The following is a 7,144-nucleotide window of genomic DNA, read 5'->3' on the forward strand; positions in this document are numbered from 1 at the left end:
ATTATACAGGTGTCGAAATCACTCAGTAGAAAGGACTGTCCAAATACTTTTTACATAAAATATTACTTGACTATATACTGAAATATTTACTCAAATATTTGGCTTTTTTTTAAATACTGACCTAATTTCTCACATTTTAGACTTTTTACCTGACAAAATTTTAGACTTAATGCTTAAAAATCTATTTATTTTCTCTATGCTTTTACTTCTTACAAATTTGACTTGGTTTCTCTCCTATTTTTTGGTCTAAATTTGATCAAAAATTTACCTTTCACTTAAAAAATGTATTTAGAAATGTATTTTAATATCGTAGAATATTAAACTTTTTTTTCTGTAGCCAGCCAACATTTCTGAAAGGCATCTAAGAACAGTGCTAGTTTAAGTGCTAGGTTGTTTTTACACGTAATCAATCAGATCAGCTATCAGCAATATTCCCTGAAGTGAGACTTACCAGCTAATACCTCCTAAGGCGACTCTAGAGATATGCAGAGTAACCGTGTGAATGACCTCCACTGCTCTGTAAATGAGCGCTGTATTAGATCTGTCAGATGCTTCACTTGCTCAGAGATGGCTCCTCGCAGTGTTCAGTGAGTTCCACAGCCAATCACATCAATCAATAGCGAGCAGGTCCGCTCAGACGCTCCGCTGTCCGTACAGTCCTGATTGGAGTTAATCACCAGGCACCAAACGATGCACTTTCCTCCGTAGCCGACTCCCATCAACCCCCACTCGCTGCTCCCGAGCTGGATTTCTACAGCGGGAAGGAAGGCCTGTGATTATGGGAATGATGCTGCAGCCTTTTCCCAAAGAGAAGCTCAGGCCTTGTCTGTTATCATCAGCCGGCCGAGGAGGAATAAACACCGGCCGCAATCAGGAGAACCCCCTAATTGTGAGGAGCAGAGATTTGGGGCAGAATCGTAGAATAATGGCAGCAGAAGTGATGGATGTTAAAGGGACTGTTGAGGACACTTTCAGGCCCCGTCCACACGGATACGGATATTTTTGAAAATGTTGTTTTGTTTTATTTCCGTCTCCAGCAGCGTTTTCAGGAGTGTGTTCATCCACAAGAGAACGCAAAACTGAAGCACAAGATACTTTTACTCTTAAAAATAATTAAATACTTACTTTTTTTTGCTTTTTACCTAAAATTTGACTAATAATCTCAATTTTGTTTACATTTTTCTTCTGAACAATGACTTATTTCTTTAAATGTTTCATGTTTTACTTGACTTATTTTTTTAATTTGTTTGACTTTGCCTTTTTTTTTTGCATATATATATATATAGTCTGTATATATATATATTTTTATACACGATTTCTATAAATTCTTGACATTTCTGCATATTTACACCAGCAGCGGTCTGAGGCGTCACACGTGGAGAGCTGTGGGTTTATCGTGCTGCAGTTTTTACTTTCCCAGGTTGACCTTTGTGACCATCTATTATAATATCTAAAGGCTGTCTACCTCCAATTCAAAACAACATTCACATATACACACACACACACACACACACACACACACACACAGAGAGACACACCCCCAAAAAGTATATCGCACAGCTAGCCTAAATTGGTTGTTGCCAAGCAACCACGAGAAAGCTCAATGCGCTAGATGGAGGGCGTCTATGATTTAACACTTTGTGGGTTCGCCAGCATCAGGCCTACAATCAGGCCCTGCGTTTACAGAGATGAGATTGGTGACTGGTCTAAGCCCAGTGTTTGGTAGCAGTGTTAGCCTAGCGTCTCCAAACATGTCGCGGCCAATCGACTGAATCTGGGGTCAGCGATCAATCATGTTGATTTGATTCCTTTTGATTCCTTTAAGTGGTTGAGAACAGAGAGCGCTGTGACGTAGCAGAGCTGTGAAGTTTAGCAGCCCCATTGAAACCCAAATGCTCTGGGATCATTAGCAGCTCGGCCCTCCCTCTTCCTCTGCTGTCATTCACTGGGCAGGAAACCAGTTGACTGCTGGGAAATAAACAGCACATCAGTAACTCTGCATTAATGTAAGACAGATAAGAGACTTTCAGAAACTATATAATTAGCCTTTGCTTTCTTAGCATCTGAATGGGCACTTACACTGTGAAAGCTCTCATTGTCTCGGGTTACTGCCCTGTACTCTTAGCATCAGTTAAGCCCCCCATTCAGGAGGAAATCAAAGAGCCCAACATTAAAATTAAGGAAAAGAGCCCTTGCCTTTGTAAATCAAAGACAATTGGGGCTCTCTTTTTTGGGTTCTGCTTTGTTTTTACATTACTTTATTGTTATTTTAATGGTTCGTCTTCAAAAGAAGCAGGAATCTGACCACGAACCCGGTCACTGCCTCACAGTTAAAGTGACTATATAGAGTATAGTACTGAAGCAGTGTTCACCCAAACGTCCTGATGACCCACATATAGTCATATAGTCTTCCTACATGTATTTACTTCTACATAGTTATACATAGTACATTTAATGATGAATGGACCAATAGAAATGCTCCATAATGACCTGGAAACATTGACTTTCATTGAAAGTTAAGACAGGTTTGCAGTTGTGGAGATATGAGGTATGTTTCTTAAATAGTTTAGTACATTTGGTAAATATATTTAAATACACACAAAGTTAATAAAAGTGAAATAAAAAAATTAAAAGTGTATAAAATAAGAAATAGAAATAACTCAGAATAACTAAGAATAATAAACAATATTGTGTCTTCCCTCTTAGAGTTACATAATATAATATAAATATTATATACATAACATAATGTGCTTATGCATTACTTTGCTCCACTTGATGCAAAGCAGCGAAACATTTAAGCATATGAGAAGAGCGCTGTGTCTGCAGTTTCTCTGCTGTAGTCCAGAGTGTATACAACTTTCTATAATAACAGACCTCTAGAAATGCTAATTAATCAGGATCCAGTAGTAAACAGTGCTGAAATATACATAACATAATCTAAAGGCTGAACGTTTAAATGAAAACAACTTTATTTATTTATTTATTTTTGTATTATCTTAATGTAAAAACATATATATGGTAACAATAAGGATAACAATGTTAGTAAATAGTTAGATAAATAGTAAATAAAAACATTTTGAAAAGTAACTGCTGAAATAAATAAACAAGTATACATAATTACTGTACTTCAGTACATACTTAAACAAGTAAATAAAAAATTACTTCAGTACATACTTAAACAAGTAAATAAATAATTACTTCAGTACATACTTAAACAAGTAAATAAATAATTACTTCAGTACATACTTAAGTAAATAAAAAATTACTTCAGTACATACTTAAACAAGTAAATAAAAAATTACTTCAGTACATACTTAAACAAGTAAATAAATAATTACTTCAGTACATACTTAAACAAGTAAATAAAATTTACTTCAGTACATACTTAAGTAAATAAAAAAATACTTCAGTACATACTTAAACAAGTAAATAAAAAATTACTTCAGTACATACTTAGGTAAATAAAAAATTACTTCAGTACATACTTAAACAAGTAAATAAATAATTACTTCAGTACATACTTAAACAAGTAAATAAATAATTACTTCAGTACATACTTAAGTAAATAAAAAATTACTTCAGTACATACTTAAACAAGTAAATAAATAATTACTTCAGTACATACTTAAACAAGTAAATAAATAATTACTTCAGTACATACTTAAACAAGTAAATAAATAAATAATTACTTCAGTACATACTGAAAGAAAGAAGTAATTAATTAAAATACTTTTTTAAGTCATTCAGAGTCGACTTCGGTGTGAAACTGAGCTTCACTGTAGAGAAACCTACCCCGTTTCCTTACAGTGGTGGTGAATGGCATTGGTCGCCATGACTACAGCACAGATACAGCCCATAATTTATTTCCTATCCAAACCCACCAGTGCAGCTACATGAGTCTTTTAGAGAGTTTTATATGGATGATGATGAAGATGATGATGATGATGATGATGATGAAGGTAAAATAGTGAATAGAGAATCTGAACTAATGCAGTTCTCTTTAGGGACTACTTTCTGTAGCCGCACTACACCCTGCAGCATGTATCCCTCCACCATTTTAATGATCTGGTTCTAAAAGCAGGTTCTAGAGCCGAGCTCTTCTCAGAACTCTGGTAGAACAGTGTCTCAGGCATCAGGCAGCGTCTTCATCACCATTAGGTGAAGAACTTTCTGTGAGGAGCTTTTATTAGAGCTTCAGACGTCTGCTTCCCTTCACCTCCACTGTAGAACCACAGCTCTGACTGGGGGAGCTTATCTAGAACCTCCACTGTAGAACTCCAGCTCTGACTGGGGGAGCTTATCTAGAACCGAGCGTTTCACACCCAACCCAACAACCCCCCCCACTCTGAACGACTCTGGCCAGCACTCAGGAGCAGGTGGTCTGGCCTAATCAGCAACAGGAGCACTAACACATAACGCAGGCCTTCCCTGGAGCCCGTGTTACAGTGAGGAGCTGGCAGTGCCATCTGTGTGCCCGCTTCTTCTGCCCGGCGCTTCCGCGGCACGCTAATGACACACGACCACTTGTCAGCGTGTTGTGTAAATGACTCCCGCCGCTATTAATCACGGCCTGTTTGCAGACCGGCGTTTGGCAGGATGGGCCCTGGCTGTGGACTCAGCTGCGCCCCTGGCTGTGGAGGGCCGGTGGGCTGATTAGTGCCTAATGAAGGGGGTCACCTGCCGGACAAAACCTGCCGCAGCACTGCCGCTAATGGGCGAGCTAATCATGTGTGAAAATCCACCATGTCGCGGTGGCGCTCTGGCTGCAGGGCCTGCGGAAATACGAGGGGCTCTAATGGTTCCTTAAGCGCTGGGTTAGAGCCGGAATGAGCAACGCGTGGCAGGTCGTGTCGTAAGGCTTGTTACGGATCAGATTGGCTGTCTGTTACGGCTGTGATGGACAAGTTTATGAGTTAAGCAGGCGTGCAAAACTCGACATCGCCATTTGCTAACCATCCGTCGGCTCTGATTTGTACCACCACGGGCGAGGTGTCAGTGCCAGAGGAGCAGAAGGCCTACGAGCCCACTTGATGCAAAGCAGCGAAACATTTCAGCATATGAGAAGAGCGCTGTGTCAGCAGTTTCTCTGCCAGAGTCCAGAGTGTATACAACTTTTTATAATAACAGACCTCTAGACATGCTAATTAATCAGGATCCAGTAGTAAACTGTGCTGAAAAGGGTTCTTTGACTTAATAGAATAGTGGAACCGTCTATTTAAAGCTTACTAATGAGTCTTTAACCAGGTTCTTTGACTGTGGAGCTCTTTGATGTTCTACATATCTGAAGATCCCTTTAACCTGGCAAAGAACCAATCATCCAAATGATTTGTTGAGCTGTCATGGCTCTACGCTAAATCATCCTCCTGGCTCCAGAACTCTTGAAGAACATTTTTTAAGAGAGTACAAATGGAGTCAAATCGTGTCCAGATATTTCCTGCTATTAAAAATAAGACCAATCTACATGCTCCATAATCATGTTCAGTGCTTGGGCCCCGATGATTGCCACTTGAGCTCTCCTAATGATGATGATGATGTCTGTAGAAATGAACATACAGCAAACTATAAGAAATGTCCTAAATCCTCCTTCTTAGAGCCTCTAATAAACAAACACAAAGCACGGAGGATGTGATGTCATAATTCAACCAAAGTCCGAAGGTGTGATGTCATAATTCATCCAACAACCAGAAGACTGTAAGAAACCAGAAACCTGAGCTTGCAACGTCAATAAATTACCCAATTACCCAAAGCAAGGTATGATGTCATAATGTGTAAACAATTACTTGTGTGATGTCATAATTCCCACCAGACTCTAAGTAAGTGATATCATAATTAAGCCAACAATCAATAGATAATGTCATATTTGTAATGTCATAGTTCACCAAATAACAAGAATGTGTGATGTCACAATTCACACGATCATCCAAGAAAGTAATGTCATGTTTCACACAAAAACAGGAAAGAGTGATGTCATAATTCACCCAAAAGACATATGTGATGTCATAACATTTACACATTAACCAGAATATGTGATGCCATAATTCACACTAGACTCTAAACAAGTGATGTCATAATTAATCCAAGAATCAGAAGATTATAATGTCATAGTTTACCCAAAAAAACAAAGTGTGTGATGTCATAATTAACAAAAAAAACTAATTAACTAAAATGAACTAAAGGAAAAAAATAACTAATTAGCTCAATTAACTAAAAACAGGTGTGATATCATAACATTTACACAATGAACAGAATGTGTGATTTCATCGTTCATACAACAACCCAAGTAAGTATATGATGTCATAATTCACTCACAAACAGGAGGGTGTGATGTCATAATTCATCCAACAACCACATGATTGTGATGTTATAGTTTTCCCAAAAACCTGAGGTTGTCATAATTCACCCAGAAACCCCAAAGTGTGATGTCATAAAAGTTACACAGTAGTCCATAGTAAGTAAGTGATGTCATCACTCAGGTTTTCGGTTAAAACGTAATTTAACAAACTTTTCATAAATTCAACCTAAAAATGAAGCAAAACAAATGATCTATATTTTATATCTAATTATATGTTTATTAATATTTACACACGGCAGAGTGCTGCACTGCTCCTAAAGGTGCTGACAGGGCTGACCGCTGTGAGTCACACTGAGCATGAGATCACAGCACACGGACCACCGCGCTGCAGCAGGGCGGGGGGCCTTCAGCCGAATTACATGCACATTTCAGACCCGCAGCGGGGGGGCCATCAGGAGTTAAAGCTGTGTGATTGATGACGGACCTTCTTTAGATGTGAGGAAGGGGAACCCTCGCTCCACACCCTGCGGACCGACACTTCCTCTCTTGGAGCTCTTTGAGAAAAGCGTGGTTCTTTAAAGAACCAATTTACTGGAAACTGAAGGTTCTTGAGTATGTCCTCCTTCCATAAATGTGTAGAACTTTGATGTCTGAAGCTCTAGAACCTGCTTTTAAAATCAGATCATTAAAATGGTGGAGGGATACATGCTGCAGGGTGTAGTGCAGCTACAGAAAGTAGTCCCTAAAGAGAACTGCATTAGTTCAGATTCTCTATTCACTATTTTACCTTCATCATCATCTTCATCATCATCATCCATATAAAACTCAGAAGACTCGTGTAGCTGCACTGGT

The sequence above is a fragment of the Salminus brasiliensis genome, chromosome 5 (assembly GCF_030463535.1).
Source record: "Salminus brasiliensis chromosome 5, fSalBra1.hap2, whole genome shotgun sequence".
Taxonomy (NCBI): Eukaryota; Metazoa; Chordata; class Actinopteri; order Characiformes; family Bryconidae; genus Salminus; species Salminus brasiliensis.